This window comes from Strigops habroptila, chromosome 21 (assembly GCF_004027225.2).
Source record: "Strigops habroptila isolate Jane chromosome 21, bStrHab1.2.pri, whole genome shotgun sequence".
Classification (NCBI taxonomy): Eukaryota; Metazoa; Chordata; class Aves; order Psittaciformes; family Psittacidae; genus Strigops; species Strigops habroptila.
The window spans coordinates 1,641,522-1,656,786 of NC_044297.2; the positions used below are offsets into that span (position 1 = coordinate 1,641,522).

General features: G+C 47.7%; 1 long non-coding RNA gene across 1 annotated transcript; it reads left to right on the forward strand.

Annotated features, from left to right (window-relative positions):
• The first annotated feature begins 5,127 nt into the window (after positions 1-5,127).
• LOC115618482 lies at positions 5,128-9,166 on the forward strand. Its single transcript, XR_003994807.1, has 3 exons — positions 5,128-5,206; positions 6,246-6,361; positions 9,100-9,166. It is a non-coding gene; the product is annotated as an uncharacterized LOC115618482 (long non-coding RNA).
• The last annotated feature ends 6,099 nt before the right edge of the window (positions 9,167-15,265 follow it).

The window sequence follows — 15,265 nt, forward strand, 5'->3', positions numbered from 1 at the left end:
CCTTCCTCATTCCTTTGTATTTAGAGCACAGCCTCCTTATTAGCAATGAAGTTTTTATACTTTACAGTTAACCCATCCAGGTCATGATGTGTTACAAATCTTTGGTAAGTCAAGCACTGCTTCTTGCTGGGTACAGTGTATGCTTAGCCCCATTAAGAATAATAGGATGAATAACCATAAGCCATTAATTTTGACGAGATCAGGCCCCTATCGCCTTAAAAACTGTGCACTGATGCCATGGGAGACATTTGGCTATTTCTTCTGCTCAGTCCCTTAATGAATAAAAATATGGAAGTGGCTGCAGTTTGCTTGACAGAGAACCACCCAGAGCTCACAAGGATGTTCATCCTGTCAGTGTGTGCAGGGGGAAAGCACCAAGAAATCACTGCCAGTGCTCTGAGAAGCTGCAGCCATGGCAAGAGGAACTAACTGCATCCCACATGGGCATCCTCGGAGCCTGGGAAAGGCTTTTTGCAGGGTGATCAGATTTCTTTCCTGCAATAATAAGGTAATAAGAAATAAAACTCCCCCTTTCTCATTTGAGATCAGCCAGAGATAAGTCCATCCAGATTCCCAGCTTTTAGGGATCTTACTTTACGGAGAGACAGCCAGAACCCTCTGTCCATCACTGAGATGTTAGAGGTTATCTCCCTCCTCAGCACCCACGTTTCCTTTAGCTTGGTGTGCTGGTGGCTAACACCTTGTTTTGACCTGTGTCTGGGTTTGGGTGCTTGTAGCTGTTTTCAGAGTTGCCTTCATGAAAAGATCCCTTTTGTATTATTTCTCTGCAAAAGAGCAGGTAGGACAGTGTGTTCACTTGACTTCCAAACACTCCGAGTGGAGAAAAGGGAACTAAAAGGTGGAGGGAGGACAAGAGAGTTGCTGTTAGAGTCCCACATGTAGACAGTGTTCTTTGTAAGGCCGTGGGCATCGTAGCTGCTGCTGTCATTTAAAGCAGGGCATAGTTTTGTTTAAAAGCAGCATCTTCCCTCATTATTTAAGCGTCTCAGTGCAAGGCTGTTGCTGCTCACTGCTTGCACCGAGCTGCTCGTCACAGCAAACACCGTTGCGCTGGCGCTGAGGGATGCGATGTGCAATTATGAGCTTTTCTCATCCTATCTCTCCTTGTTTCCAGAGCTCCTCTGGGATCCGCAGTGGAAACGAGGAGGGCAGGAATGGCAGAAATGTATATAGTGTGTGCTGGTGAGGGAGCCTTTGTGCTTGGTTTAGAGGATGCTATTGTAGCAATGGTGTGGATCCCTCTTTCTATTACGTGGGTAAACCCGGTGGGCTGAGGATGTGTGCCCTTGTTCTGGGGCTTTTTGGAGCCCTGCTCTCATCTCTGTGCTGTCATGCCTAGTGCACAGCAGAAGCCCTCAGTATCTTCTTTTAGAGGGCCACATCCCAAATCAGCCAATCTCATGGTTATTACAAAGGACATAAGAATACACCAGCCCTCGGTGTAAAAGCAAGCAGGAGGCACGCTAACCAGGCGCCTGCTTTTTCCCTTCTTATTTTTGTTTCTGTGCAAGATAAAGGCATAAATGTCTAAATATTTGGGGTATGACTCACTCTGTGTGTGTTTTCTCACAAACGGTGTTTCCCATGATTAAGGAACCGGGCTTCAGGCAAAGGGGAAAGGATAGAAAGGTTTTAACCTGTCTAACTATTTCATAACAAGCCTCTGGTTTCTGGGCTTTGGTATTCATTTGTTCCTGTTATTGTTATCTATGAATGTTAGGGTAAAATTCTTCCCTGTGAGGGTGATGGGACACTGGCAGAGGGTGCCCAGAGAAGCTGTGGCTGCCCCATCCCTGGCAGTGTTCAAGGCCAGGTTGGACACAGGGGCTTGGAGCAACCTGCTCTAGTGGAAGGTGTCCCTGCCCATGGCAGGGGGGTGGAGCTGGATGAGCTTTAAGGTCCCTTAAACCCAAACCAGTCTAGGATGCTGTGATGAATTCAGCAGTGGCAATGGTCTCAGGTGGACTCCTTCCTCTGACTTTGTCGCAGTGGTCCACTGCTCACTGTTTAGGTTGTGCCAGAAATGTGTTGGGTTTCCAGGTAGTTTTCTATCCAAGCTTTTGGCACACCACAAGCAGCTCATCTCAGATCAGACACAAAGTTGGTCCTTTCCCTCCAGCGTGGCTGTCATCCAAGCATTTCAGTGTGTAGTTTCCACTCATTTACAGAACTGTACTCTTAATTACAAGAGAGATTTACCCAGAGGTATCCCTTCCACAGTGTTCTTAATGTCTGTATTATCTGCATTGCTTCTCTTTAGTAATTCTTGGTCCCTCAGTGAGGCTAAGATTATAGAATCGCAGATTGGTTTTGGTTGGAAGGGACCTTAAAGCTCATCCAGTTCCAACCCCCTGCCCAGTTTAAACATGGGCAGATCAGTTGAGGCCATCATGTCCCTGTGGGTCTAGATGACACAGCCCAATAGCAAATCTCTTGTAGCTGGGAGGTGAGGACTCTGCAAACCACCTTTGAACACCTCCTGTGTGGACCTAGCCTCCTGCACCTCTGATTTCAGCAGCCTCAATTTTCCTAATGTCAGCCTTTCCCCTTTTTTGTTCTCCATTTCCCAGAGGGTGAGGACAAAGCAACTGCCCTTTGTGCCCAGCTGTGAGGAATTCTTGCTCCCATTCTCAGTTTTTCCGCTGAACTAATAACTCAGCTTTCATGAGAGCATCCTTACAGGACGTGAATTATTGTATTCCACCCTGTGCATAACAGATCCCCTCCGGCAGAGAGCACAACGTGGATGCTCTCTGAAGGCTTTCCTGGAGCTCAGTGGAATTGGGATTGACAACTTAGGGAATGAGTAAATCTTCTTCCTTTGTCTCGTACTGACCCACAAAGAGCTGCAGCTGGTTTCTAACCACCAGTTCAGGGAAGAAGCTGTGAGATGAGGTCCCACCTCACCATCCGGTATAATGGCCCTGGGAGGAGAGGGTAGGGAGCTGCTTTCCAGCATGGACAGCGCTGGTGCAGCTCCTCTCTTTGGTGCCCACGTCAGGCAGTCCATCACCAGCACAATTTCACACTCAATTTCAGTAATTTCTTGGCATCATTTCTGTCAGGTGAAGGGAAGGAAGATCACTGGCTATTCATCACGAGAGCTCTGACACCGGGACACAATCCGATCTGTTCCTGTCTCCCATAGGGCACCTGCCAACACGCTCCAGAGGGACAGCAGGAAAAAGAAACAGAGCTCAGTTACTTGGTGGTTTCCCAGCTCTACACTCCTTTTCACAATGATTTATTTAAGGTTGCACCCACCACGGGTGAGGTGCTGGGAACTGGAGCATGATCTCCAACAGGGCACGTTGGAGCAGACTTGGGAGAGAAGTGGGACTATAGCACTGAGGCTTCGTCCCACTCAGATGACCAGTATCCAGCATACAGACCTGCTCCTGCTCTCTGCTCTATTGCCCATAAGTCAAAGCTGCTAATCATGGCAAACACCAGCCAGCATGGTTTATCTCTGCAGGAAAACAGCCAACAGATTGACCTAGACCCAGTTGTTCCGATGTGAATGCCTTGTTGGCAGGTTGTATTACCGGTTGAAATGGAAGGGCACAAAACACAGCCAAAACCAGGCACATAGAGGTGCTAAAAGAAGAAGAAAAGGTGAAAGCTGATCTGGCCTCATCAATAACATGACACAATCCTTGCCCATGCTCTGAGTTGAGAACACGCAGCACTGATCAGCAGGATTTCACTGAGGTGTCCAAGGGGAATTTACTCTAGCGTGTCTTCCTGACAAGAGACAGAGGTACAAAAAACAATACAGTGACTTCTCTTCAAGCAATAGCTCTGTAAAATACTGTTCAACAGAGCTATAAAGGTTACACAGGGAGAGAAATAACATCTGCAGCTTTTGGGTTGATATTCCTTTGGGTAACGTGTTTGCAGGTTTGGTGAAGGCAAGAAGAAAGTGCTGGAGATGATGGTGAAGGGTGACGCAGCACCCCAGGCTCTCCTGGTCTTGAATTGAGCATAGTTGTTTTTAAATCATAGAAGCATAGAAAGTTTTGGGTTGGAAAGGACCTTAAGATCATCCAGTTCCAACCCCCAGCCATGGGCAGGGACGCCTCATGCTAGACCATGTCACACAAGGCTCTCTCCAGCCTGGCCTTGAACTCTGCCAGGGATGGAGCATTCACCACTTCTTTGGGCAGCCTGTTCCCAAATCATCATTTTTGAGTTGCATCTGATTGATACAGGTGCTTAGTGACATGGTTTAGTGGTGGACTTGGCAGCACTGGGTTAATGTTGGACTTCATGATCTAAGAGTTCTCTCCTAACCTATACAATTCTATGACAGCCAGCTCTACAATAACCTGATGGCAGGGAAAATTTCCTAGTGCTGATTATTTCTCAGTCATTCCCATAGAAGGCCAGGAAAGCTTGGCTAGGGCCAGATCCTTGTGTGTATTCAACCCCTGAATCCTGTCTCATATGTATAGGCTGCACAAATGGCTCAAATCTCCAGGATCCATAAGGGCACCTGATCGCCCACTTCCACCTCCTAAAATAAATCAGTTCCATCCCCAAAATCCAAGTGAGTGCTGGGGAAGGAGACCAGTGAATCACTGACATAACAAACAAGGGTTTTATTTAGTGTGGAGCTTGTTAGGTTACATTTGCATAGCTACAACATCAGATTCATTATTCATGAGCAGAAACTGCAGTGACCCTTGCCACCCCCTCTTGCACAGACATTCCCAGAGTCCCAAGATTAGTCATCTTTCTTGCTGCTTCAAGCAAGTTCTCTTTAAAAGGAGCAGGGCAGAGTGACAGCTTGATTTTTTATTCATGTGTGGGTCTTTTCAAGGCACAACATTTACCACAGAACATAAAAATCAGGCTCATGGGTCAGGGAGGGAAGAAATGGCTTAAGCAAATTGAGTTTCCCATGGCTCAGATACATCCCTCCTGTGGTCCTGTCCTTTCTCACCCAACCCAGGGCAGGGCATCTCCCATCACCCAGCAGCTCCTTTCCCACTGGGTGACACATGTTGTATCATGGAAGTAACTGCAGTGACGCGGAAAAAGGTTGGGAAGGCTGGGAGAGGGTGGATGCCCCAAGCAATGAGGTTTGTGTTTGTGTCTCCTAAGCAGGAGGACTGGAGAGTGTGTTGTGTCCCATGGGAAATGTTGCTGCTGGGAGAAGAGGAAGCATCACAGCCCTTTGGAGGTGAGAATGATGATTCAAACAGATCCTCTTCTTGGGAAAAATGGCCTGGAGATGTGAGGATATAGACAGGTGAGTGCAGAAACGGGGGCAATACCTGGCTATGCAGTGTCAATGCAGAAAGGGATTAGGGGGTAACAGCACAGCCTGTGGAATAAGCCAGCACCATGATGCTTGTACACTACCAAAAGCAAGTAACAGAAAAACAAATGCAGAAAGGTATTAAGCATCATGTTGTATGTAAGACATGAGGGTTGCTATCCCGTATGCAGACCCAGGGCCACCACGTGTTTGGAAATACCTCCTCAGATTGGGAATCCTGCAGGAGGTAACAGGCAGGAGAAGGCAGTGGGAAGACCTCTGTGTACTGCAAAGATCCATAGATGAGCTCTGTGGCCAGTGAGGCAATGACAGCCTTGGCTCAATTTGCAATTAGGGGAGTTGCATTGTTGCTTTAGGAAAATCCTCCTGGGAAAAGATGCTGAAGCTCCTTTATGGGACCCTTCAACAAGCATCTCTTGAGGAAGGCCAGGGCTGAGTCTTCGTCAGAGTAGGAAGAGCAGAACAACCTTGGGGCCGAGCCATAAGCACTGAGGGAAATGAGCATCAGAAGAGCTCCCTCTATCAGTATGTGGCCTGCAACAGAGGAGGAGCGTCGTGTTGTTTCAGGACACCATTAGCATCTTCAGCACTGGGAGGGGGGATAGAAGCCGTTCTGGGAAGCGGTGCCTATCTAACAGTGAGTTGCTCTCAGCGTGAGACACTCTCCTGCTTTCTTACGCAATGAAAAACCCATAATCAACATAAATGAGGCGAAGAAAAGTAGTTAAACATCTCCCAAAATGCTGGAGGTTGCATTTAGTGTATGACAGGCACAAAAGAAAGATGCTGAAAGGGAGTGTTTCCAGTAAGCAAAACCGAGACCATGATAAGATGCTGATTGCTGGATATCTTGACCTTTTCTTGCTGTTCAGCAGTGAATAGAGACAGGAATGCCAGCCCTGCTTCTCCCTGCACATCACCTCTCTGCATCCCTTCACAGCTACAACGGGGAGCAAAAGGCAGCAGCAGAGCTTTGACACCATCCTCACACCCTGCCTTGTGCCCAGGTCTTGTACACGGTGACTTCCTTCCCTGAGAAACTCTGCACAGCATCAGGTAAATGTGAGTTTAAACTAGAGAACAGCACAAGCTCAGGGCTATTTCTCATGGATCTGGCTCAGATTTGCTGGGAATTTTGGCTGGTTGCAGCCACCCTGAGCCCCCCATCTCTGCAGGGAGTAATAATGCTTCACAATGGGGTAGAAAGAAAACATCTTTGGTGCCTGATGGCCAAATCATCAACCTGAATAAAACCCCCTCTTCTGTTATCATTTTAATCACAGGGAATCTATCCTGGAGAGACTCGTGGTCACTGGGTATGAACAGAAACTTACCTTCAAGCCTCTTTCTGCTCCAGAGGCGGAAGCTTCATTCCAGCATCGACCTCTCCAAGGCATTGCCCAGAGGGGTCTCACCCCCATCTAGGGCAAGGCTGTCCCCCACTGACCCACCACCCATTCCATGGTGTATACGTGCCATCTGGTGGCAAAGGGAGGAAGGAAAGTAGGTTTTACATTACTTTTGCCAAAAAAAGACTATTAAAGGGAAGGGGCTGGAGGACCCAAAGCTTAAATGTGGCCACTTCCAGGAGACTGGGCTCTGGCGAGCAGTCCAAAAACCCACACAGCCCTTGTTCCATCCTCCATTACAAGCATTAATGTGTTACAAGCCTGATTGCTGGTAAATATTTTGCCAGGATATTGTTTGCTGATAGAAGTAGCAATTTGTCTTTATAGAGGTATTCTGGTTTCTTACTGTAAAAGTGGAAAAATAAGGCAACCTGCAAGGTCTGGCTATTAAAACTGCCCCTTTTTCTTTGCTTTCAATTGCACTTTTTCCCCCTGTTACCTTGGCTTTTTCCTCTTCTTTTCATACTTTTTCCCTTTGCCATCCCCTCAGCGGAGAAATGAACTAACAAGAAAGAGGACAAACAATCAAAACTGGCAATCAAAGTCAACAGCCAGAAAGCGTCCATGTATTTTTTGACTCTGAATTATTATTTTTGCTTTCTCCTAGAGGAATTAAACAGGGAAATGGGTATTAGGGGACTTTCATGTTTCTCTGTAACGTAAATTTATCAATTATTGATTATAATGCTGTAATATTTAAGCTCAGAATGAAGTACGGAGATTTATGGGGGATTTTATTGCATAGATGAAGTTGGTTGCCAACAGCCCAGTATGAACTGTCTTACTGAAAATACAGTGACAGCAGAGAGAGAAATGCAATAGCAATAGATTATTACCCACTTGGTATTGAACAGGATCTCAAGGAGAAGGGACATGCTGAGACCAAGATTTCATAAGGCTGTACTTCACCTCTGTGTAAAGGAACAGTGTGAGGCCAAGCATCACTTATGCCTTATTTATAGATATTAAATAAGACTTCTCTAGAACATAGCTCTTGAGCTGCCCCTCTGCAGATGGGTGAATTGCACCCTAAAGCAAATATAGGAAACTTGTATTATTCATCAGCCTCTGTTACTTGAGGTTATTGCAGGGGGAGATGTTGCCTGTCTTGACTGAAGATCAGATGCTGGCCTCGGTGACTTACGTTTGCATAATTACACTGTACATTCTGTCCTGCTGTGTCTGTCTAATTACATTTTTAACTAAGGAAAAACGTTTATATACATGCAGGGGTTTCTTTCCAAAGCTTTCAAGGCCAGATTTTTCAAGTATTCAGGAGTAAGGGTGGCTGCAAAACAACAGAAAAAGGAAGTTATGGTTCACATTTGTCTTATTTGATAGCAGAAGGAAGCCAGGTGCTTCTCCTGCCTTGGGTTTTAGGATGCTCAGCTGGGATGAAACAGGCTCCTTCCCTACCGGTCAGCCTTTGTGCTCTACCTGGTGCACTTGATCCTAGTCCCAAACCATTGGGAAGGAAAGAGGTCGAGTCTCCCAAGTGGCATTTTGGTTGTGTGGGTTTGAGGGGAACAGCTCACAGTAAGTGATGCTGAAGACCATCAAAGACAAGCTTGGTTTGGCTTTATACTTTTATTGATGACTTCAGGCAGTAAACCGGTGATGGGCATCCAGACAAAGTGTCCTAATAATAAAAACAAAACTCAGGAGAAAGCAGAAGCCCAGAGGAGTGCCCTTAGAAAGATATTAAAAAGGGATAAGGATGTAATTGCACTGTCCACAAGCTGGTTTTGCTGTGTATGTGCTCTGCAGCTAGAAGGAAACGCAAAGGAAAAAGCCAGTGCATGGATCAGAGGATAACACAAGAGCTCTGCCAGTGATCAGAGAGGCTGCAGTGAGAGGAGGGAGCTGGGTGGGTGCAGAATAAATGAAGGCTGGAAACTAGAAGAAGGCATCAGAGAGGACAAGTCTCCCTATTTTAGTCAGGCCCTTTCTATACCAGTCTCCCTATTTTAACTTGATACATCAAGCTTTTGTAGGTTTTCTCTTTTAATTCGGTAGAGTGTTACCCTTTAGCATAGTTGCCTTGTAATCAAAGCACCGCTGTTGCCACAGCCAGAGGACAGAGCCAGACTCAGGGGTGATCACTGAACAGACGAGAGGCAATGGGCACAAACTGAAATACAGGGATTCCATTTTACACACAGAAAAAGCTTTTCCTTGTGTTTTTCCTTTCCTAAACATGAGAGCTGTCCAACACTGGAAGGGATTGTCCGTAGAGGTTGTGATGTGTCTGTCCTTGGTGATGCTCAAAACCCAACAGGACATGGCACTGAATGATCCTGCTTTAAGCAGAGGGGTTGGACTGGGACAAACTTGAACTGTGCTGTGATTTAACAGCAGAAACCCCATCTCTTGTTTCCCTCCCAGGTGTGAGCCACCATCAGCATTGCTTTATGACTGCCTATATCTCAACACCCCAATCTCCTCTTTCCAGGTAAGGAAAACCAAACCATCACATCTCCACATCCTTCTTGTCTGTTTTCCTTTAGCGAGCAGAGCCTGCATGAATGTCAGTGCCTGCAGCTGCAAAAGCAGTTCTCTGCAGCCCTCTAGTGCTTATTAAACACATAGAAAGAGCAGAGTTGGCAGCAGCCACGGGCAAAAGGGGCGAGGAATGCTCAGGCCCAGTGTCCTTCACCTCCTATGGACGTGGCTTCACAGCCCAGCAGCAGCTCTGAGCCCCGGGCAGAGCCTCACCCTGCAGCAGGAAACCTTGAGCTGGCAGGAGGAAGTTTAGGGGCTCTCAAAGCCTCTGTACCAAGGGGCCCTGTACCACATCTCTACCGCATCTCTGTCCCTGCCTCTGCCACCAGGTAACACTTTGCTGTGCCTCCTTTCGCTGCTGCTGTAATCACAGACTGGTTTGGGTTGGAAGGGACCTTAAAGCTCATCCAGCTCCAACCCCTGCCACGGGCAGGGACACCTTCCACTAGAGCAGGTTGCTCCAAGCCCCTGTGTCCAACCTGGCCTTGAACACTGCCAGGGGTGGGGCAGCCACAGCTTCTCTGGGCACCCTGTGCCAGCACCTCAGCACCCTCACAGGGAAGAGCTTCTGCCTCAGAGCTCATCTCAATCTCCCCTCTGGCAGGTTAAAGCCATTCCCCTTGTCCTGTCCCTACATCCCATGTCCAAAGCCCCTCTCCAGGTTTCTTGTGGCCCCTTTAGGCACTGGTGTCCCCATGGCTCAGCTCAGAGGTGATGCTGATCTGGTGATACAGTGGTTCAGCTGGCGCGTTTTCCCCAGGAGTTCACTGTACCATTTGTATTCGTTATTTATTTTCCAGGGGAAGACAATGTAACTGTTTAAACATTGTTCTTCCTCGCCACACTAATGTGAAAGAGAGGCTTCTATTTGCCAACAGGACAGAGCACCAGCTGGTATTTACCTAAACAGCTTTACTCTTTAGACAGGCTCCTGATCCATGGAGCACATTCCCATCAGAGGTGTGCTGGGGTACAGAAAGAGCACGTTGCCCACACAAAGGGTAGATTGGTTTTGTAGCACCAACATCTGGTATGGAAATGATTTAATAACTTCACCCCATGGAGCACCACTGGGGGGGTTCATTATATCTCCCATCCCAAAGCGCATCCTCTCTCTCCTTCTCCTAAGTGCCCTGTTTGGCTCCATAGACCCTTTTCCATGCCTTCATCCTTCCTTTCTTAGGCACATGCTGTAGTTCCCCACATCCTACAGAATGAGGGATGAACACCATGATTGGGAGGCCCAGTAAAGGGAATGGATTGGAAAAAGGTACAATTTACTAGTCGCTTTCCTGACAGCTTTTGCCTATTCATGTTAGGCTCCTGCTGTATCATTTCGGTGACAAAAACACCCATGGAGCCAAGTTGGGAACTTTCTGCATCTGTTTCACATTTCTACAAAAAACACTCTTCCAATTCTTATTAAAATAAAAAATCAACCCCTTTTGCCAAATAACTGGTAGAAAAAACCTAGAAGTTAATTAAATGACAGTGGCTTTAAAGGCTCTTTCTGATAACATCCTGAAAAGCTGCTTTAGAACTGGATTTCTCCCACAAATCTCCACTCCAACAAAAGAAGTTGTCTGCATACAGGAATACTTGAAATGATTAATTCTCTGGAGTTCCAGAGACAGATGAACTGATAGCAGCTCCATTGGAACAGGTCAGCTGGGCCTGGTAGCTGTAGGATTAAGCCTTTCCCCATCCCCATGCTGAGTTCCACACAGGGCAGGCAGCGTGGGCCTATTGCAATTCCCACTTTTCCCCACAATCAAATGGAATAGGATTTCTTTAAAGTGAGTTCAATGTTCTTTGACTTTCTACCCATCAAGGCTCTGAAAAGCTGCAGTGCTTTTATCCCTGCAGAGCTCAGAGGCTCAGCCGGGACGGAGCTGAAGGAACCAGGACTCCAGGATGCTCCGGCTCTGCTGGTGTTGGGATCTGTGTGCTGGTGGAATGAGCAGAAAAGGTCCATAAGCAACCAACCTCCCCATTAAGTCTTCACAAGGACTTGGAGACAGCAGTAGAAAACAAGGTAAAAAGAAAACTAAGGTAAAAACTGGGTTATGCCCATGAAACATCAGATTTGGTCCATAAAGTGAGAAGTGCTTTGGGATTGAAATAAATGCTGTAGAAATCCCCCTCAGCAAAAGAGGAATCTCAGGCACACTCCTTCGCCAGCAATCCAAGCTGAAGCTGCCTTTAAAGAAACAACCTGAATAACCTTGTCAGTTCCATTTTCCACACGTTTTTCCGTGCTGTGTGTTCTCAGGATCTGGGAAGTTTAATTTTCCCAGCACGAGCGCCAGAGGCTGCGAGTCCCTATCAGCGCTCGCTCAGCCACATCAAAGGGAACAGGACACATCAGAGAGGAGCAGAAGGGCTGCAGTCCCATCCCAGGGGGGTGAGGGGATGCTGCAGGCTCTGAAGCCTCCCTCAGGCTCTGGAAGCAGGGTTGGATTAGCAAAGTTACCAGCCCAAGCTGAAACAAGTGCAATGCTGTTGTGTCTCCTGGGTTGTACGTGAGTAGCGTTGGGGAATCACAGCGAGACCCTTGTCAAGGTGGCCTGAGATGATGCTTTTCAGAAGTCACTCCTCTTCCAAAAGCAGCAGGAGGATAACTGTGCGATGACAGCCTCTGCCATCACTGCATCATCATCTCATCACAGAAAATGGATGCAAGTGAAGAAATCCAGTCCTGGGGTAAAGGTTGGACTTGATGATCTTAAAGGTCTTTTCCAACCTGGTTGATTTAATGATTCTGTGAAATCAAGAATGTTAAAAGGTTCCATTTTCCTGATTTTTTCTGGTATTGAATCCCTAAAGTAGCTCAAATACTAAATGCAAACCCTGGCATTGAGGAGAAGCTTTCACTTACCCAGCAGAAGCCAAAACCTAGAGTTTGCCGACCTGGAGTTTGGCAACCCTGCCCAAACATACCACAGGAAGGAGTCCCCAGCACCAGGCTGAGTCCCAGAAGAAGACTGGCAATCGCATGAAGCCATCTCAACTTCAAGCAAATCAAGATGCAGGCATTCAGAAGGGAGGGTTGTCAGATTCGAGCCACCTAATGAAAGAGGGCTGGATGCCTAGGGAAAATTTGCATCCCTTTGTTTATCCCAGCTGTGTCTTTCCAGAGCCTAATGCAGTCAGCAGCAGCATTTCCCTTTGATTTAAAACAGGAGGGGGGCTCGCTTTGAAGCCTTTGCTTGCATAGGAAATGAACTTCTTGATTCCTGTTGACGTTTGCAGCAAGGTGTAGGTGGTGCTTGTAGCATTTCTCAAAGCTGTGTTTGTTCAGATACTTCTCACTCCTGTGAAATGTGATAATACCAAGCAGTGGGTGGAAGGAACAGCACGAGTGGATCCCTTCAGGAGACAGTAGGTTTCAAAACTACTCTGCATGTGAAGACAACTCCCTCCGTTACCAGCTTCCACACCACTGTCACTAAAGCCCTGGCATTCACATGGAGCTTTGCACTGGGGAAGCAGCAAGATGCACCGCTGTGTTTTGTTCCAACACTGCAGCAGCCAAAGTGACTCCTGTGATGGTTTGTTCCTCTGGATTCCTAATAAAAAAGGCAAAAATGAAGCCTTGCCTTTGCAGCGAGGACTTCTCTGTTATGGTGATGCAGGAATATTTGCACTCTCTAGGCTACAAAAAGCCAAGGTGGTAAAAACTGCACCAATGGAACAGTGCAGCATTCATTAGATCTATAGAAAAGTCCGTTCACACTTGCTTTCAGGCCTGTGTTACTGTGTCCAGCTCTACTTCCCAAGCACCAGCTCCTGGAGTCAATAAGTGGAGATTCTGGCTGGCACTTTCATCCTAACACTGGTTTTTGGTGAGAAGGAGCTCATAGTGCTGTGCTATAAGATCACTGCTTTGGTTTAACACAAGTCTATGCCCTTTCCAAGTGCTTGAGGACGACCAAAGCAAGGTCCTATAATAGCCTTGGCCTTAAAGCTTACAGTGCCCTTGAGAAGACACTCAGCATCCCGCAGGATTATGGCTCATGGCAAAACCAGGCAGTTATTTTTGCAAGGCAGCAGTGTTAGAAATTCAGTGTCCAGATGTTAGGACCCTCGCTGCAGTTGTGGATCTTTGATGCTAACACTGGCCCTGTCTGACTCTGCCTTGTTTCACTGCTCTAAACACTGCCCTTGTGTTGGAGCCCACTCAGAGCTGCCTTTTCTCTCTGCAAATACCTTCTCTTTCTTTCTTGCCTTCCAGGTGCCCTGAGAGCTCTGCTCATTGAATCATGGAATCAACCAGGTTGGAAAAGAGCTTTAAGCTCATCAAGTCCAACCATTCCCAGCACTGCCAAGGCCACCACTAACCCATGGCACTGAGGCCTCGGCTACACGGGGTGTGAACACTTGCAGGGACGGTGACTCCAGCACTGCCCTGGGCAGCCTGTTCCAATGCCTGAGCACCCTCTGGGGAAGGAATTGTTCCTCAGCTCCATCTAAACCTGCCCTGGTGCAGCTTGAGGCCGTTTCCTCTTGTCCCATCCCTTGTTCCTTGGGAGCAGAGACCAGCCCCCTCCTGGCTCCATCCTCCTGTCAGGCAGTTGCAGAGAGCGAGAAGGTCCCCCCTGAGCCTTCTCTTCTCCAGACTAAACCCCCCCAGGTCCCTCAGCCGTTCCTCATCACACTTGTGCTCCAGGCCCTGCACCAGCTCCGGTGCCCTTCTCTGGCCCCGCTCCAGCACCTCAATGTCTCTCTTGCAGTGAGGGGCCCAGAACTGACACAGGATTCGAGGTGCAGCCTCACCAGTGCCCAGTGCAGGGGGACAGTCACCCCCCTGGCCCTGCTGCCACACTGGTGCTGAGCCAGGCCAGGATGCTGGTGGCTTCTTGGCTGCCTGGGCACAAGCTGCTCATGTTCAGCTCCATCAATCAGCACCCCCAGGTCCTTTTCCATGAGCAGTTTCCAGCCACAATTCCCCAAGCCTGGAGCATTGCAGGGGGTTGTTGTGACCAAGTGCAGGAGCTCTCTGCAGCACTCAGAGCAGGCTCCGAGTGACCCAAGTCTGCATTTGCCATCCTTCTGTGCAACTAATCATGCTCTGAGACTGCCAGAAGCTGCACTGAAGGAAGGTGCTGGGTTTTGCTGTCTGCCTCTCAGAGCAAAGCAAGCTCTGTCCTACAGTTGGGAGCACACTGACATCTCATGGCATTCCCTGTTACTGCCAAGCGTTTCCAAGGAAAAGGGAAGTGCCCCCCCTGCATCTCATGCTGCTAGAGCAGAGAACTGGGAGGACTTTCCTCTCTAGAGAAGCTTCTGTCCTGACACCCTCCTTAAAAACATCCAGAAGTGGCACCGTTTGGGTTGGGTTTCCTCTCGAAGCTGTTTTTAACAAGCTTCTGAGTAAAGCTGTAGTTTTTCTGTAGCTGTTACAGGAAGGATTTAATTTGGACGTGGCAAGAAGGGAGGATAATCAAATGTTTCTACTACTGTGTTGGTTTTGCTTTTCCTTTGCCTGAAGGTTGTTGTTTGCCAGCAGTGATGGTGCTGGTGTTTGCTGCCTTGTTTACACTCTGGGTTACATGCACAGAGCTAATAAGGGGAGAACTATTTCATTGCTTAGAAACAGAACAGAAGCTCTGAACATCTCTGAGGGATGAAACCTTGGGATTAAGCCTCTCTGGGCACTATAAAACAGCCCTTCCTAATACATGCAAGGGTTGCATGAGCAATGGGAAGTGTTGCTGCCTATGGCAGGAGGTTGGAACTAGATGATCTTAAGGTCTCCAACCCAAACCAGTCTGGGATTCTATGATTCTATTTCATCTCCTGCAAGTGCCAACCTGATCTAGTTGAAGATGTCCCAGCTCGTTGCAGGGGGTTGGACCAGATGAGCTTTGAAGGTCCCTTCCAACCCAAACCAGTCTATGAGTCTATGTAAAGCGTGGTTAGATTTCCCCATTTAGCTACTGGGAAATGAAGGGAGCACTTTACAAACTGTAATAGCAATGGTAATTCCTCCAATATTTTCTTCAGCATCCTAACCTGCACGTATCCAGCTGAGGTATGGGCTTTGTGT